We start from the raw sequence: 19,556 nt of genomic DNA on the forward strand, positions 1-19,556 counted from the left end.
CCTTAAAACATAACAAAAATTTTCACCTCGTGGGGAAGTCAAAAATAACTCCAGCCCCCGAGCCTTCCAGCTGCCTGGACCCATCAAAGTGGATCGTCCAATATGTGTTATCAGGCTTCTCCTCGGGCGTCTGTAACTCTGTCCAGTCATTGATGAAATCCACTAGAGCCTGAGATTTGATAGTTGTTCTTGGCATATATTTCAAACCATGGGGGTCCGAGTTCTATTGCCCAATTAGCAACCCGGCCTATGGCCTCCCTGTTTTGAATAATGTCTCCTAAGGGAGCATAGCTGACCATAGTAATAGGATGAGCAAGAAAATAATGCTTCAGCTTGTGGCTCACCATAAACACTCCATATACCAATTTCTGCCAATGTGGATATTGTTGCTTGGACTCAATCAACACCTCACTAACATAATAAGCCGTCCTCTCGACTAGATACTCCTTACTCATCTCCTTGCGCTCCACCACAACCGCCACACTGACGGCCTTACTATTAGCCGCCACATACAGGAGTAAGGGTTCTTTCTCAATGGGAGCCGCAAGGACGGGTGGCTAAGCTAACTGCTTTTTGAGCGCCTCAAACGCCTTATCAGCAGAGTCACTCTAGGAAAAATGATATGTTTTCTTCATCATCTGGTATAAGAGAATGGCCATCTCTCCCAGGCGGCTTATGAACCGGCTTAGAGTCATGATACGACCCACCGGGCGCTGGACGTCATTGACACACACCATCTTAGCCAATGAAGTAATAGTCTTAATCTTCTCTGGGTTAGCTTCAATACCTCTCTCTGAGACCAGAAAACCCAAGAGCTTGCCTGCAAGTACACCAAAAACACATTTGGCTGGGTTAAGCATCATCTTATAGACCCGGAGATTGTCAAAAGTCTCCCTTAGATCATCCAAGAGCGTCTCCTTTTTCCTGGATTTAACCACAATATCATCCACATAAGCATGCACATTATGCCCAATTTGATTGTGAAAGCAACTATAAACACAACGTTCATATGTCGCCTGGGTACTCCTGAGCCCAAAAGGCATAGAGACATAGTAGGAGGCTCCAAAAGGGGTAATAACAAACGTCTTCTCTTGGTCTTTAACTGCCATCTTGATCTAATGATAACCAGAATAAGCATCCAAGAAACATAAACTCTCACAACCCATCGTGGCATCAATAATCTAGTCAATACGAGGGAGAGCAAATGGATCAGCTGGACAAGCTTTGTTAAGATCTGTGTAGTCAACACACATATGCCAAGTGTCATTCCTCTTAAGCACCAGCACCAGGTTAGCCAACCACTCCGGATGAAAGACTTCCACAATAAACCCGGCTGCCAAGAGCTGGGCCACCTCTTCTCCAATGGCCTTGCGTCGTTCTTCATTGAAACGATGAAGAAACTGCTTGACCGGCTTAAATTTAGGATCCACATTAAGAGTGTGCTCAGCGAATCCTCTCGGTACACATGGCATGTCAGAAGGTTTCCATGCAAAGATGTCCCGATTCTCACGGATGAACTCAATGAGCGTGCTTTCCTATTTAGGATCCATGTTAGCCCCCACTGTGAACTGCTGAGATGAATTGCCATGGACAAAGTCAACCTGCTTAGTATCATCAGCCGAGTTAAACTTCAACAAAGGGTCTTGCTCGATGGTGGGCTTCTTCAAAGGGGTCATATCAGCTGGGTCAACATTATCCTTATAAAATTTAAGCTTCTTAGTGGCACAGGCTGATTCAGCATAGGCGACATCTTCTTCACATTCCAAAACAATCTTTCGATTACCATGGACCGTAATAGTACCCTTACGTCATGGCATCTTAAGCTGTAAATAAACATAACAAGGCCGCACCATAAATTTGGCGTAAGCCGGCCGTCCGAACAAGGCATGATAAGGGCTTTTGATATTAACCACTTCAAACCATAACATCTCTACTCTGTAGTTGTATTCATCGCCAAAAGCCACTTCCAAGGCAATCTTACCAACCGGATATGTTGATGTCTACTATGCAACTTTATTCTTGTAGACTCGTGTTGGGCCTCCAGGCGCAGAGTTTTGTAGGAAAGTAGCAATTTTCCCTCAAGTGGATGACCTAAGGTTTATCAATCCGTGGGACGTGTAGGATGAAGATGGTCTCTCTCAAACAACCCTGCAACCAAATACAAGAAATCTCTTGTGTCCCAACACACCCAATACAATGGCAAAATGTATAGGCTCACTAGTTCGGCGAAGAGATGGTGATAAAAGTGTAATATTGATGGTAGAAATATATTTTTATAATCTAAATAAATAAAAACAGCAAGGTAACAAAAAGTAAACGGGCACAAAAACGGTATTGCAATGCTTAAAAACAAGGCCTAGGGTCCGTAGTTTCACTAGTGCAATCTCTCAACAGTGCTGATATAATGGGATCATATAACCGTCCTTCAACGTGCAACAAAGAAGCACTCGAAAGTTCCTATCTAGCGGAGAACATCAGACAGAATTGTTTGTAGGGTACGAAACCACCTCAAAGTTATTCTTTCCGATCAATCTATCCTAGAGTTCATACGAAAATAACAAGAAGCTATTCTTTCCAATCAATCTAACCAAGAGTTCATACTAAAATAACACCAAAGCAAATTCAGATTCATAATATTCAATCGAACACAAAGAACTTCAAAGAGTGCCCCAAGATTTCTACCGGAGAAACAAAGACAAGAAAGTGCATCAACCTCTATGCATAGATTACCCCAATGTCACCTCGGGAATCCGCGAGTTGAGTGCCAAAACATATATCAAGTGAATCAATACGATACCCCATTGTCACCATGAGTATTCAATTACAAGACATATATCAAGTGTTCTCAAATCCATAAAGTATTCAATCCGATAACAAAAAAATCTCAAAGGAAAAAACTCAATTCATCACAACAAGATAGAGAGGGGAAAACACCATATGATCCGACTATATTAACAAAGCCTGCGATACATCAAGATCGTGACATCTCAAGAACACGAGAGAGAGAGATTAAACACATAGCTACTGGTACAAACCCTCAGCCCCGAGGGTGGACTACTCCCTCCACATCGTGGTGGCCACCGGGATGATGAAGATGGCTACCAGTGATGATTCCCCCCTCTGGCAAGGTGTCGGAAAAGGGTCTAGATTGGTTTTCGGTGGCTACAGAGCCTTGCGGTGGTGGAACTTCTGATCTAGGTTAACCCCTGATGGTTTCTCTATTTATATGATTTTTTGGAATTAGTTTCATGCTAAGATGGGCCTCGAGGTGAGCACAACCCACCGGGGCAAGCCAGGCCCACCAGGCGCGCCCTGGTGGGTTGTGCCCTCCTCGTGGCTCTTCTGGCCCTCCCACGAAGCTTCGGGGGTCTCTTTTGTTCCAAAACAAAATCATCAAAAAGTTTCAGATCATTTGGAGAACTTTCATTTCTGCACAAAAAACAACACCATGGTAGTTCTGCTGAAAACAACGTCAGTCCGGGTTAGTTCCATGCAAATCATACCAAAACCATATAAAATTGTTGTAAACATGGCATGAATACTTCATAAATTATAGATATGTTGGAGACGTATCAGCATCCCCAAGCTTAATTCCTACTCGTCCTTGAGTAGGTAAATGATAAAAGAAATAATTTATGAAGTGTGAATGCTAGCAAAGTGCATAAGTTTGATCAATGATAATTTCAATCACTTTTCCTATCATCATAATAGCAACTCTTTCTCATAAAACTTATCATGATAAAGTAGCAATTTAAAACGGATTTTTTGTGGAATGCTACCTATCATATTCATCATATACTCTTTTCTTTTGTAGCATGGACATTTGAACTTGAATGATTCAAAGTAATAGTCTATAATTTGACATGAGGACATCAATACTCAAGCATATCACCAAGAAACCATGTCTTTCAAAATATCAATGCTAAAATAAGTTATCCCTAGCCCATCATGCTCAACCATTGATCCATTCATGAAACACACTCGCATATTAACTATACCCAATGCTAAATGTAACATCCCAATTTTCAATTTGGATGTTATACATAGGTCATCATATGCATATCATATTTTATTTGCATTTTGTTTGTGATCCTAGAAATTTTAAGCAACTCAAGGACCCACGGAGAGAGTTGGGGATTTCATTTACTTTCATATTTGACTTTTCTCAAATTTGAAAAGAGGATCATTTTGGTTTTAATAATTTTTCTCTCTGAATATTTCAAATATTAAAATAAAAGAGACAAGATAATATGACTTCTTCAAAATCAAGTAAATATTTTTATTTGGATTTTATTCGAGATTTTATTTGAATTAGAAAAAATATGCATTTTTCAAAATTGCATTTTAGGCCAGAAAAATGTTCACTTTGTTCTAAATATTTTATCTAGACGGTGAAAATTGTTTTTGGCATTTTCAGAATTTTTTTTGTATTTTTTAGGATTTTTCTTCGGCGGAATTTTTTTTAAGTTCCCGGACCGACTGGGCCGAAACCCAGCCGACCCAACACCCGCGCACCGCCGTGCCGCGCACGGACGCCGAGGGGAATCCGAGCCGGACTACTCCCTGGGCCGGCCCCCTCCCCAAGCCAACGTCGCCCCCGCCCCCTTTATATATGCGCCGCCGCCGCCCTCCGCCACCTCGCCTCGCCCCGCCTCCCGCAAGCAGCCGCAGCACCCCGTGCCGCCATCGCGGCACGCCGTCGCCACCGTCCCGCATCGCTGCCACCCCTCCACCACAGGAGCAACCGCCACTGTCGCCCGCCGCCGCCGCCGATCCGATCTCGCCACCGCCGGTCTTTTTCGTTGAACCGGTAAGAATCTGCCGACCGAACGTTTTTTTCCGTTTTAGTTTGATCGGTTTATTTTTTAGGGTTTATCTATTTAACGAACATTCGTTCATTTAGACCTGTTAGTGAACAATTTTCGTTAGATTAGTTCTGTTAGCGAACGGTCGCACCGTAGTTTTTCCTTTTTATTTCTATTTTTTCGGCCAAGGACCTATCGGCGATTATTTTTATCGCACATTAGCCCATGCTCTTCAAACCAATGCCAAATTCTTTGTCTCGAACCCCTCTTTCCAGTTAATCAACTTTAACATGGTTTCGACAATTTAAAATTTGGTTTCGAGCATATTTGAATTCGAACTTCTTTTGATCGTAGTTTCAGTTCCATAGCTCCGATTCGATTGATTCTTTTTGCAAATCGAAGCTCTTCAGTTGAACTTTCAGTTTGGACTTTCTCATCTGAGTTTTACCCTTGCATCTATGCTTGATTTCTTATGTATGCTATTGTTTGTTTACAATAGAATTTCTAGAGTGCAACCCCTCTATTACCTATTTTTTATGCATTAGTTTCAACACTCAACATTGCATGAGTAGGATTGATTACATGTGGGTATTAGGAAGTAGATGATGAGGTAGAACATATTGTCCTTTATATCAAACCATGGGAGTTACTTCTACGTTATGCTTTCATTGCTATGCTATGCTTGTAGACGTGAATTGGTTGAGTGTTGATACGTCCATTTTGCATCATTCTTTTATATCGATATTTATTGCATTATGGGCTATTACTACACATTATGTCACAATACTTATGCCTATTCTCTCTTATTTTACAAGGTTTACATAAAGAGCGAGAATGCTGGCACTTGGGATTCTGGGCTGGAAAAGGAGCAAATATTAGAGACCTACTCGGCACAGCTCCAAAAGTCTTGAAACTTCATGGGAGCACTTTTCAGAATATATAAAAAATACTGAGCGCAAGAAGTTCACCAGGGGGGCCACACCCTGCCCATGAGGGTGGGGGGGGGCGCCCCCCTACCTGGTGGGCCCTCTGGTGGCCCTCCAATGGCCATCTTCGGCTATATGGAGTCTTTCGATGAGGAAAAAATCATAAGCCATCTCCTCGGACGAAACTCCGCCGCCACGAGGCAGAACCTTGGCGGATCCAATCTAGGGCTCCGGCAGAGCTGTTCTGCTGGGGAACTTCCCTCCGGGAGGGGGAAATCATCGCCATCGTCATCACCAACGCTCCTCTCATCGGGAGAGGGCAATCTCCATCAACATCTTCACCAGCACCATCTCCTCTCAAAACTCTAGTTCATCTCTTGTATCCAATTCTTGTCTCCAAGTCCCGGATTGGTACTAGTAGGTAGCTAATAGTGTTAATTACTCCTTGTAGTTGATGCTAGTGGGTTTATTTGGTGGAAGATCATATGTTCAGATCCTATATGCATATTAATACCCCTCTGATTATGAACATGAATATGCTTTGTGAGTAGTTACGTTTGTTCTTGAGGACATGGGAGAAGTCTTGCTATCAGTAGTCATGTGAATTTGGTATTCGTTCGATATTTTGATGAGATGTATGTTGTTTCTCTTCTAGCGGTGTTATGTGAACGTCGACTACATGACACTTCACCATTATTTGGGCCTAGAGGAAGGCGTTGGGAAGTAATAAGTAGATGATGGGTTGCTAGAGTGACAGAAGCTTAAACCCTAGTTAATGTGTTGCTTCGTAAGGGGCTGATTTTGATCGATATGTTTCATGCTATGGTTAGGTTTACCTTAATACTTTTTTTGTAGTTGCGAATGCTTGCAATAGAGGTTAATCATAAGTGGGATGCTTGTCCAAGTAAGGACAGTACCTAAGCACCGGTCCACCCACATACCAAATTATCAGTGTACCGAATGTGAATCATATGAACGTGATGAAAACTAGCTTGACGATATTCCCATGTGTCCTCGGGAGCGCTTTTCTCTATATATGAGTTTGTCCAGGCTTGTACTTTGCTACAAAAAGGATTGGGCCACCTTGCTGCACTTTATTTACTTTTGTTACTTGTTGCTCGTTACAAATTATCATATCACAAAACTATCTGTTACCACTTATTTCAGTACTTGCAGAGAATACCTTGCTGGAAACCGCTTATCATTTCCTTCTGCTCCTCGTTGGGTTCGATACTCTTACTTATCGAAAGGACTACGATAGATCCCCTATACTTGTGGGTCATCAAGACTCTTTTCTGGTGCCATTGCCGGGGAGTGAAGCGCCTTTGGTAGGTGGAATTTGGTAAGGAAAAATTTATATAGTGTGCTGAAATTTACTGTCACTTGTTACTATGGAAAGTAATCCTCTGAGGGGCTTGTTCGGGATATCTTCACCCCGACCAGTAGAGCAAAGAGTTCCTCCTCAACCTACTGAACCTACTAAAATGAAAATGTCTGCTTTGAAATTCCTTCCGGTGTGATAGAAAAACTGCTAGCTAATCCGTTTGCAGGAGACGGAACAACGCATCCTGATGAGCACCTAATATATGTGGATGAAGTTTGTGGATTATTTAAGCTTACAGGTGTACCTGGAGATGTTGTTAAGAAGAAGGTCTTCCCTTTATCTTTGAAGGAAGATGCATGGACATGGTATAGGCTACGTGATGATACGGGGTCATGGAACTACAAACGATTGAAACTGGAATTTCATCAGAAGTTTTACCCTATGCATCTTGTTCATCGTGATCGCAATTATATATATAATTTTTGGCCTCGCGAAGGATAAAGAATCGCTCAAGCTTGGGGGAGGCTTAAATCAATGTTATATCCATGCCTCAATCATGAGCTCTCAAGATAAATGATTATTCAAAATTTTTATGCTCTGCTTTCTGATAGCAATCGCACCATGCTCGATACTTCTTGCACCGGCTCTTTTATGATGAAGACTATTGAATTCAAATGGGATTTATTGGAAAGAATTAAACACAACTCTGAAGATTGGGACCTCGACAAAGGTAAGGAGTCAGGTATGACACCTAATTTTGATTGTGTTAAATCTTTTATGGATACAGATGTTTTTCGTAAATTTAGCACTAAATATGGACTTGACTCTAAAATAGTAGCTTCTTTCTGTGAATCTTTTGCTACTTATGTTGATCTCCCCAAGGAGAAGTGGTTTAAATATCATCCTCTCATATAAGTAAAAGTAGCTGCACCAATTAAATTTGAAGAAAAGACTGTCACTTATAATGATCCTATTGTTCCTACTGCTTATGTTGAGAAACCACCTTTTCCTGTTAGGATAAAGTATCATGCTAAAGCTTCAACTACGGTTCGTAAAAGCAATATTAAAACTTATACACCTCCTGAGCAAATTAAAGTTGGACCTGATATTGCTATTGTTAAAGATCTCTTGTCTGATAATATTGATGGGCATGTTATTCATTTCCTTGATGAGACTGCTAGAATTGCTAAACCTTGTGCAAAAGATAAAAACAGACATGTGGTAGGCATGCCTGTTATTTCTGTTAAAATAGGATATCATTGTTATCATGGCTTATGTGATATGGGTGCTAGTGCTAGTGCAATACCTTACAACTTATACAAAGAAATTACGCATGATATTGCACCTGCTAAGATAGAAGATATTGATGTCACAATTAAACTTGCCAATAGAGTTACTATTTTACCAATGGGAATTGTTAGAGATGTTGAAGTCTTGTGTGGGAAAACTAAATATTCTGCTGATTTTCTTGTTCTTGGTTCCCCACAAGATAGCTTTTGTCCCATTATATTTGGTAGACCCTTCTTGAACACTATTAATGCTAAGATAGATTGTAAAAAGGATGTTGTTACTATCGGTTTAGATGATATGTCTCATGAATTTAATTTCTCTAAATTTAGTAGACAACACCGTGAAGAAGAAGTACATAGTAAGGATGAAATTATTGGTCTTGCTTCTATTGCCGTACCTCCTAGTGATCCTTTATAACAATATTTGCTAGACCATGAAAATGATATGTTTATGAATGAACGAAGGGAAATAGTTGAAGTATTCTTTAAACCGGAACCTATTCTAAAACACAATTTGCCTATTGAAATCCTAGGAGATCCTCCTCCACCCAAGGGTGATCCCGTGTTTGAGCTTAAACCGTTGCCTGATACTCTTAAATATGCTTATCTTGATGAGAAAAAGATATATCCTATTATTATTAGTGCTAACCTTTCAAAGCAGGAGGAAGAGAGATTATTGAAAACTCTAAAGAAGCACCGGGCTGCTATTGGATATACTCTTGATGATCTTAAGGGCATTAGTCCCACTTTGTGTCAACACAAAATAAATTTGGAAGAAGATGCTAAACCAGTTCGTGATCATCAACGACGGCTGAATTCTAAAATGAAAGAAGTGGTCAGAAAGGAAATATTAAAGCTCCTAGAGGCAGGTATAATCTATCCCGTTGCTAATAGTTAGTGGGTAAGTCATGTCCATTGTGTCCCTAAGAAGGGAGGAATTACTGTCGTTCCTAATGATAAAGATGAATTGATTCCTCAAAGAATTATTACAGGTTATAGGATGGTAATTGATTTCCGCAAATTAAATAAGGCCACTAGAAAGGATCATTACCCCTTACCTTTTATCGATCAAATGCTAGAAAGATTATCCAAACATACACATTTTTGCTTTCTAGATGGTTATTCTGGTTTCTCTCAAATACCTGTGTCAGCCAAGGATCAATCAAAGACTACTTTTACTTGCCCTTTTGGTACTTTTGCTTATAGACGTATGCCTTTTGGTTTATGTAATGCACCTGCTACCTTTCAAAGATGCATGATGGCTATATTCTCTGACTTTTGTGAAAAGATTTGTGAGGTTTTTATGGACGATTACTCCGTCTATGGATCTTCTTTTGATGATTGCTTGAGCAACCTTGATCCAGTTTTGCAGAGATGTGAAGAAACTAATCTTGTCTTGAATTGGGAAAAGTGCCACTTTATGGTTAATGAAGGTATTGTCTGGGGCATAAAGTTTCTGAAAGAGGTATTGAAGTTGATAAAGCCAAGGTTGATGCTATTGAAAAGATGCCATTCCCCAAGGACAGCAAAGGTATAAGAAGTTTCCTTGGTCACGCCAAATTTTATAGGAGGTTCATTAAGGACTTCTCAAAAATTTCTCGGCCTCTGACTAATTTAATGCAAAAAGATATAACACTTGTCTTTGATGATGATTGTGTAGAAGCATTTGAAATACTTAAGAAAGCATTGATCTCTGCACCTATTGTTCAGCCACCTAATTGGAATTTACCCTTTGAAATTATGTGTGATGCTAGTGATTATGTTGTACGTGTTGTTCTAGGGCAAATAGTTGATAGGAAATTAAACATTATTCAATATGCTAGTAAAACCCTAGACAATGCTCAAAGAAATTATGCTGCTACTGAAAAAGAATTCTTAGCAGTTGTATTTGCTTGTGATAAGTTCAGACCTTATATTTTTGATTCTAAAGTAACTATTCACACTGATCATGCTGCTATTAAATATCTTATATGGAAAAGGAAGAAGCTAAACCTAGACTTATTAGATGGGTTCTCTTGCTACAAGAATTTGACTTACATATTGTTGATAGAAAGGGAGCTGAGAACCCCGTTGCAGACAACTTATCTAGGTTAGAAAATGTGCTTGATGACCCACTACCTATTGATGATAGCTTTCCCGATGAGCAATTAAATGTCATAAATGCTTCTCATACTGCTCCATGGTATCCTGATTATGCTAATTACATTGTTGCCAAATTCATACCACCTAGTTTCACATACCAGCAAAAGAAAAAGTTCTTCTATGATTTGAGACATTACTTTTGGGATGACCCACATCTTTATAAAGAAGGAGTAGATGGTGTTATTAGACATTGTGTACCTGAGCATAAACAGGAACAGATCCTACGCAAGTGTCACTCCGAAGCTTATGGAGGACGCCATGCTGGAGATAGAACTGCACATAAGGTATTGCAATCTGGTTTTTATTGGCCTACTCTCTTCAAGGATGCCCTTAAGTTTGTCTTATCTTGTGATGAATGTCAAAGAATTGGAAATATTAGTAGACGTCAAGAAATTCCTATGAACTATTCACTCGTTATTGAACCATTTGATGTTTGGGGCTTTGACTATATGGGACCTTTTCTTGCCTCTAATGGATATACACATATTTTAGTTGCTGTTGATTACGTTATTAAGTGGGTAGAAGCTATTCCAACTAGTAGTGCTGATCATAAAACTTCTATTAAAATGCTTAAAGAAGTTATTTTTCCAAGATTTGGAGTCCCTAGATATTTAATGACTGATGGTGGTTCACATTTTATTCATGGTGCTTTCCGTAAAATGCTTGCTATGTATGATGTTAATCATAGAATTGCATCCCCTTATCGCCCTCAGTCTAGTGGTCAAGTAGAATTGAGTAATAGAGAGCTCAAATTAATTTTTGCAAAAGTCTGTCAATAGGTCTAGAAAGAATTGGTCCAAGAAACTTGATGATGCATTATGGGCCTATAGAACTGCATATAAAAATCCTATGGGTATGTCTCCGTATAAAATGGTTTATGGAAAAGCATGTCACTTACCTCTCGAACTAGAACACAAGGCATATTGGGCTATTAAAGATCTCAATTATGATTTTAAACTTGCCGGTGAGAAGAGGTTATTTGATATTAGCTCACTCGATGAATGGAGAACCCAAGCCTACGAAAATGCCAAGTTGTTTAAAGAAAACGTTAAAAGATGGCATGATAAAAATATACAACTCTCGTTTAAGATTTTTCGTAGGAAAACTTCTCTCTAAATGGGAAGGTCCTTACGTTATCAAGGAGGTCTATCATTCCGGTGCCATAAAAATCAACAACTTCGAAGGCACAAATCCGAAGGTGGAGAACGGTCAAAGAATTAAACATTATATCTCAGGTAATCCCATAAATATTGAAACAAATGTTATTGAAACCGTAACCCTGCAGGAATACATAAGGGACACTTTCTGGAATGTTTTAGACTCCGAAAAGGAATATGTATGTGGTACGGTAAGTAAACCAACTCCAAAACAGTTTTAAGGCAATATTTCTCCGTTTTGGAATATTTAGAAAAATAGAAAAATAAGAAGCAGTCCGGGAAGGACACGAGGCCACCACGAGGGTGGAGGACGCGCCTATCCTATTGGGCGCACCCCCCCCGCCTCATGGGCACCTCGTGCGCTCTCCGGACTCTGTTTTCTTACATGTTACGTATTTTGGTCGGTAAAAATTCATTGTATAATCTCCCGGGGGATTTGACTCCCGTATCACGCAATTATCCTCTGTTTGTGTTTTGAGCTGTTTTTCTGACAGATCCAGGACGTCATGTCGTCTTCAAGTGCCCCCAAGGACCAGTTCTTCGAGAAGGTCATCAACCCCTACCTCGCGGAGGTACTGAAACACCCTCAAACCATTGAGATGCGTGAGGGGTTGTTGCACATCCGCGATGTTGAGGGACCAAGGAAGCCCGGAAGCACGGAGGCAAGGCTCGAGGCATTGGAGCAAGATGTTTTCAAGTGTCAGGAGATGGTGGAGCATGGACTCGATTCCAATCACATTATGATCATGGAGTTCACCAACAACCACAAGCTGGACGTCAAGGACATTGGGGAGGCCATCTTCAAGCTTCATGAGAAAATCAAGCACCTCCAAGCCCAGATCTATGACCTGCAAAATCAAAATTGTGAGTATGAATATAGATTCAAGTGGATGAGTTTGGCTGCAGATTTGAGGTTTCAGGAGACTCGATCATACTTCTATGATGGTGAGCCTATGCCTTGGAAGAAGGACGACAAGCCTACGCCATCAACAAAACCATCAGCTTCTCCACCAACAAAGAAGAATTGAGTATCTGGTATGGGCACTCCCCTTGGAAACTGCCAAGCTTGGGGGAGTGCCCCGGTATCGTATCACCATCACTTTTATCTTTACTATTTTTCTTAGTTCGATCCTTTTGGTAATATCTTGATCTAGTAGAATAAAGTTTATGGCATGATCTAGTTTTGAGTTTTGCTTTATGATCCCACTATGTAATCGAGTATGTGAGCTATATATAATAAAGATTAGTGTTGAGTCAAGGGCTTGATTATTTTGCCATTATCCTAAGTGAATAAAAGAAAAGAGAAAGAATAAAAAAAGGAAGCAAAGAGATCATATGGATCTTATGGAGAGTAATGAGCTCACATAGAAAAGGTATGATGAATAAAAGTTGTTGAGAGTTGACAAACATAGTTTTTGTCATCGTTGCAATTAATAGGAAGTAATAAAGAAAGAGAGGTCTTCACATATAAATATACTATCTTGGACATCTTTTATGATTGTGAGCACTCATTAAAATATGACATGCTAAAGAGTTGACGTTGGACAAGGAAGACAACGTAATGGGTTATGTTTTCTTACATCTGAGATAAATTATATTGTCATGGATCATCCAACATGGTTGAGCTTGCCTTTCCCCCTCATGCTAGCCAAATTCTTCTCACCAAGTAGAGATACTACTTGTGCTTCCAAATACCGTCAAACCAGTTTTGGCATGAGAGTCCACCATACCTACCTATGGATTGAGTAAGATCCTCCAAGTAAGTTGTCATCGGTGCAAGCAATAAAAATTTCTCTCTAAATTTGTATGACTTATTAGTGTGGGAGAAAATAAGCTTTATACGATCATGTGATATGGAAGAAATAAAAGCAACAGACTACATAATAAAGGTCCATATCACAAGTGGCAATATAAAGTGACGTTCTTTCGCATTAAGATTTTGCACATCCAACCATAAAAGCGCATGGCAACCTCTGCTTCCCTCTGCGAAGGGCCTATCTTTTACTTTTATCTCCTACCTTGCATAAGAGTCATGGTGATCTTCACCCTTCCTTTTTACATTTTATCCTTCGGCAAGCATAGTATGTTAAGATCCTGGTATATATGGCTAATTGGATGTGAGTCTTCATGAACTATTATTATTGACATTACCCTTGAGGTAAAACGTTGGGAGGCAAAACTATAAGCCCCTATCTTTCTCTCTGTCTGATTAAAACTCCATACCCATAAGTATTGCGTGAGTGTCAGCAGTTGTGAAAGACTATATGATAGTTGAGAATGTGGACTTGCTGAAAAGCTCTTATATATTGACTCTTTCCTATGTTATGATAAATTGCAATTGCTCCAATGACTGAGATTATAGTTTGTTAGTTTTCAATGAAGTTTACTATTCATACTTGAAATTGTGATTGAATTATTACTCTAGCATAAGAAATCATATGACAAGAATTATGTAAGTTGCTGTTCTAAGAATGATCATGATGCCCTCATGTCCGTATTTTACTTTTCTCGACACCTTTATCTACAAACATGTGGACATATTTTTCGATTTTGGCTTTCGCTTGAGGACAAGCGAGGTCTAAGCTTGGGGGAGTTGATACGTCCATTTTGCATCATGCTTTTATATCGATATTTATTACATTATGGGTTGTTATTACACATTATGTCACAATACTTATGCCTATTCTCTCTAATTTTACAAGGTTTACATAAAGAGGGAGAATGCAAGCAGCTGGGATTCTGGGATGGAAAAGGAGCAAATATTAGAGACCTATTCTGCACAGCCCCAAAAGTCCTGAAACTTCACGGAAGAAATTTTCAGAATATATAAAAAATATTAAGCGCAAGAAGTTCACCAGGGGGGCCACACCGTGCCCACGAGGGTGGGGGCGCGCCCTACCCCCTGGGCGCGCCCCCTACCTCATGGGCCCCCTGGTGGCCCTCCGATGGCCATCTTCTGCTATATGGAGTCTTTCGATGAGGAAAAAATCATAAGCCATCTCCTCGGACGAAACTCCGCCGCCACGAGGCGGAACCTTGGCGGATCCAATCTAGGGCTCTGGCAGAGCTATTCTGTCGGGGGAACTTCCCTCCGGGAGGGGGAAATCATCGCCATCATAATCACCAACGCTTCTCTCATTGGGAGAGGGAAATCTCCATCAACATCTTCACCAGCACCATCTCCTCTCAAAACCCTAGTTCATCTCTTGTATCCAATTCTTGTCTCCAAGTTCAGGATTGGTACTAGTAGGTTGCTAGTAGTGTTAATTACTCCTTGTAGTTGATGCTAGTTCGTTTATTTGGTGGAAGATCATATGTTCAGATCCTATATGCATATTAATACCCCTCTGATTATGAACATGAATATGCTTTGTGAGTAGTTACGTTTGTTCCTGAGGACATGGGAGAAATCTTGCTATTATTAGTCATGTGAATTTGGTATTTATTCGATATTTTGATGAGATGTATGTTGTCTCTCCTCTAGTGGTGTTATGTGCACGTCGACTACATGACACTTCACCATTATTTGGGCCTAGAGGAAGGCATTGGGAAGTAATAAGTAGATGATGGGTTGCTAGAGTGACAGAAGCTTAAACCCTAGTTTATGCGTTGCTTCGTAAGGGGTTGATTTGGTCCATATGTTTCATGCTATGGTTAGGTTTACCTTAATACTTTTGTTGTAGTTGAGGATGCTTGCAATAGAGGTTAATCATAAGTCGAATGCTTGTCCAAGTAAGGACAGTACCCAAGCACCGGTCCACCCACATACCAAATTATCAAAGTACCGAACGTGAATCATATGAACATGATGAAAACTAGCTTGACGATATTCCCATGTGTCCTCGGGAGCGCTTTTCTCTATATAAGAGTTTGTCCAGGCTTGTCCTTTGCTACAAAAAGGATTGGGCCACCTTGCTGGACTTTATTTACTTTTGTTACTTGTTGCTCATTACAAATTATCCTATCACAAAACTATATGTTACCACTTATTTCAGTACTTGCAGAGAATACCTTGCTGGAAACCGCTTATCATTTCCTTCTGCTCCTCGTTGGGTTCGACACTCTTACTTATTGAAAGGACTACGATAGATCCCCTATACTTGTGGGTCATCAAGTGTATTCATGACAGATGTGAGAGTTGTTAATTAATGGTTAACTTAAGCTGGCTACTTTAATACACATCTAGGAGGATTGGTTGCGGGCACCTGGAGAATCCAGTGTTGTCCTAGGATATCCCAAAGGACCCGTGTGATCATCCTACGGTTTGCCACCCAGGCTCAAAGGGATCATAAGATTATTCGTGCTAGAAACTTCTGTGTGCAGCTACAAGCCATTATGGGCTCTAGCATAGTTGAGTATGTTGCGTGACCGCTTTCAGTGGTAGACTAGAATATGTAGGGGTCTAGGTGGTACTATCTACCTAGAGTAAAGAGTTGATGCTTCTGAAATACTGTGTCTCGGTCATCCGTTTCTCAAACATCATGCAGTGCGAGAAATTAAACAGAGGAGATCGAGTCTTGTGGGGAAAAGTTTGCAAACCTCTGCAGAGTGTACAAACTAATCATGGTTAGCCGTGTCCCCGGTTATGGACATCTTGAGTATCTGGTTCTTGAATTATTGATTTGATCTCATCACTCTAAATTAATTTGTTGGGTTCTTAATACTGTTTAATTGGGATTGAGTTGGAGGAACCTTCTCAATGTTTATCAACCACCATGATAGTTAAACAAAATATATTCCTTTGTTGTAGGGGAAAATTGGCTTTTCGCAAAACTATGATAACCACAGAGCCTCCACCAGCCATATATGCATGTAGTGTTAGCAATTATCTTGTTCATTGCTCTACAGTGTTATTTTGCCAGCATATTCCATGTGCTGACCCGTTTTGGGCTGCAACGTATTATGTTGCAGACTTTTCAGACAAAGAGTAAGGTGCGCTAGGTCGTTGTCGTGCACTCAGCTATGCCGTTGGAGTTGATGGACTCATTTATCCTTGATGCTTCCACAGTTATCTCATTTAGATGGCCTTAAGCCATATTATTGTAATAAGCTCTCTTTTGAGACATTCGATGTAATAAGTGTGTGATTGCACTTTGTTATAAATCCTTCAAGTACTGTGTGTGTCAACATTACCGATCGAGGGATGACACTTATGCACAGAGATTTGACCGTTTGAGGTCTGATCGCTACAAGATGGTATCAGAGCACACACTGATTGTAGGACACAACCACTAAGATAAGCCATGGGTCACTCTTATCTACTCATTTCTAACTCCTCTCCATTTTCCACTCTATAGATGGTGGACCCAAGGAACAAGTTTGCTCAACTGGATGAAGACACCCCTTTTGGGCGACACTTGAAGGAAGTCACTAGGTACCTGAACATCGGAATACCAAGCTTCACCGGGACCTACACCGCCACTTTACTAGAAGAGTAGCGTTGGATGATCCGAGTTCATGTTCCAGGACAGACATTCACGCCAGTTACTGAGCCCATAGAGTTTTCCTTTGATGCACCAACCTGGAATCTACGAAAGAGCATGGCAGCAAACATCGCCATGGGACGCATCGGCAAAGTTTATCACAAGGATCTTAAGGACACCATCTACCAAATATGTGGGCACCGAGATGAGAAATGGGAGATGATCAGCACCAGGAGGGACAAGTCCATTGTAGCTTTCATCGAGGAGTTAAACTAGCACATTTGTCGCCAGGAGAACCAAATGTGCGCAAGCATGATAGATATGAAGAAGGTGATGACTAGGAACATGGAGTTTGAAGAGGAACTCAAGTCTACACACGATGGATACGAGGAGGAAATCGCAGTGCTAGTAGAAAAGAATGAAGACCTAACGAGGAAGCTAGGAGTATTCATGGGAGACCCCGTGCCAGGAGGAGATAATGACCATACCGAGGCCTACATCATCATCGACGACACTGATTCTGACCCCGACAGTAGTGATGATGATTACGAAGACGAAGCTGGAGCGGATATCATGGAGTCTTCCACCGATCAAAATTTCTAGTCGACCACCATATTATCAGTAGTATTCTCCCATGTATATAGTAGTAGTCCAAGTACTTTGTAACGGTAGTTAGATGGATTGTATGCCCTTGTTTGAATTGAGTGGTGTGATATGAATGTGTTTGTCTCATGTGCATATGGGTAGTGCTTTCTCTTTAGTCCTCATTCTACTCTGATCTCCCCTCTAAGCCCATCAGATGTCTCCGAGAAATGACTCTGGATTTGTCTTCCCACCAGAGCTCACTCAATTGATCCAACAACAGAATGCCTTGATGCAGTTGCTAGTTCAAATCCAAGGCAACAATAACAACAACCCACCCCACCACATCCAGTTGACAACTTAGCCCATTTTCTGAGGTTGAATCCGCCGGTGTTTTCCAGTAGCACCAAGCCGATTGTTGCTAATGACTGGCTACGCAAGATTGGAAGGGAGTTGACCACCGCAGGTTGCAAAGATGCTGAGAAGGTGCATTTTTCCGCACACCAACTGGTTGGACCCGCAGCCTCATGGTGGGAGAATTACATAGCCACTTTCCCCATAGCCAATGTCACTTGGGATCAATTTCAGCAAGCGTTCCGCACTGCACATGTCTCAACTGGAGCTATGAGCATGAAGAAGTGTGAGTTTCGCAACTTACGCCAGGGAAATCGTACTGTGGGGCAGTACGTGGATGAGTTTAGTAAGTTAGCTCACTATGCCCCGGATGATGTGGCCATAGACACCGCGAAGCGGGAGAAGTTTATGGAGGGACTGAATGATGAGCTGAGCATGCAGTTGATGGTGGCCACATTTGCCAACTACCGGGAGCTGGTAGACAGGTCTCTTATGATTGAAGGGAAGCAACAACAGATAGAGAGCCGCAAAAGGAAGTATGGACAAGGGAAGTATAATTCAGGAGCTCAGCAGAGACCTCGTTTTACACCGAACTCGGGAGGGCATACTGACCATAACCATGGGGGCCACACCCACAATGGAGGAAGTTCACATAACCATAGTGGTCCCAACAATGGGAATGGGAATGGAGGAAGCAGCAGCCAGAACCGTTCCAACCCCACTACACCCGGCAAGAAGGATCTAAGTCACATTACTTGTTCTGAAGCCAAGAATGGAAATGGCAATGGAAGTTTAGGGAAGAAGCCCAGTCCCTTCACCAGAGGTCAGGTGAACCACATCAACATGGAGGAAGTTGAAGATCAACCTGAGGTAGTGATTGGTAAGTTTTTGGTTAAGTCATTTACCGCACTCGTTCTTTTTTATACTGGTGCATCGCATTCATACATATCAATGGGATTTGTGGACAAGTTTAAGCTACCCACCTTAGCCCTTAGGTCACCCATGTTAGTAAGACGACGTGATCGATGACACCGATGAAGAGCTATACTATCTTCAGAAGTGCCAGGCAAGCAAAACCCCATTTTTAATTCCGATACAATCCCACTCTCTCGCTTCTGCTCTCTTTTACTGCATTAGGACAACAGTGATTCGACTATTACATGTTGAGGTAGTTGAACCCCTTTCCTCTGCATGACCTATCATTGTCACAGTAAATAGATGAAACCCACTAGCATGAGTAGGAGTTGTTTGAGCTTTGATGTGCCTACTCATTCATGCTTGTTTGTCCTGCCTGCTATTGCTTAGAGTCGTGTCAGGTCTGATTCGCCGGGGATGAATTGGAAAGTTGTGAACATGTCCTAGTGTTGAGAGCTAAGTGTGTGAACACGATTTGGTAAAGGTAGCGGTGAGAGTCCACGTAGGAGTACATGGTGGGTTGTCTCATTGAAACCGTCCTCATGAACTGAGTTTTGTGTTTGCGATCCATGAATAGTTACTACCACACATTGGGTTCCGGTAACTCGACCCCTCTCGGCTTATTAACCAACTCGATCT

Source organism: Triticum dicoccoides, chromosome 5A (assembly GCF_002162155.2).
Source record: "Triticum dicoccoides isolate Atlit2015 ecotype Zavitan chromosome 5A, WEW_v2.0, whole genome shotgun sequence".
Classification (NCBI taxonomy): Eukaryota; Viridiplantae; Streptophyta; class Magnoliopsida; order Poales; family Poaceae; genus Triticum; species Triticum dicoccoides.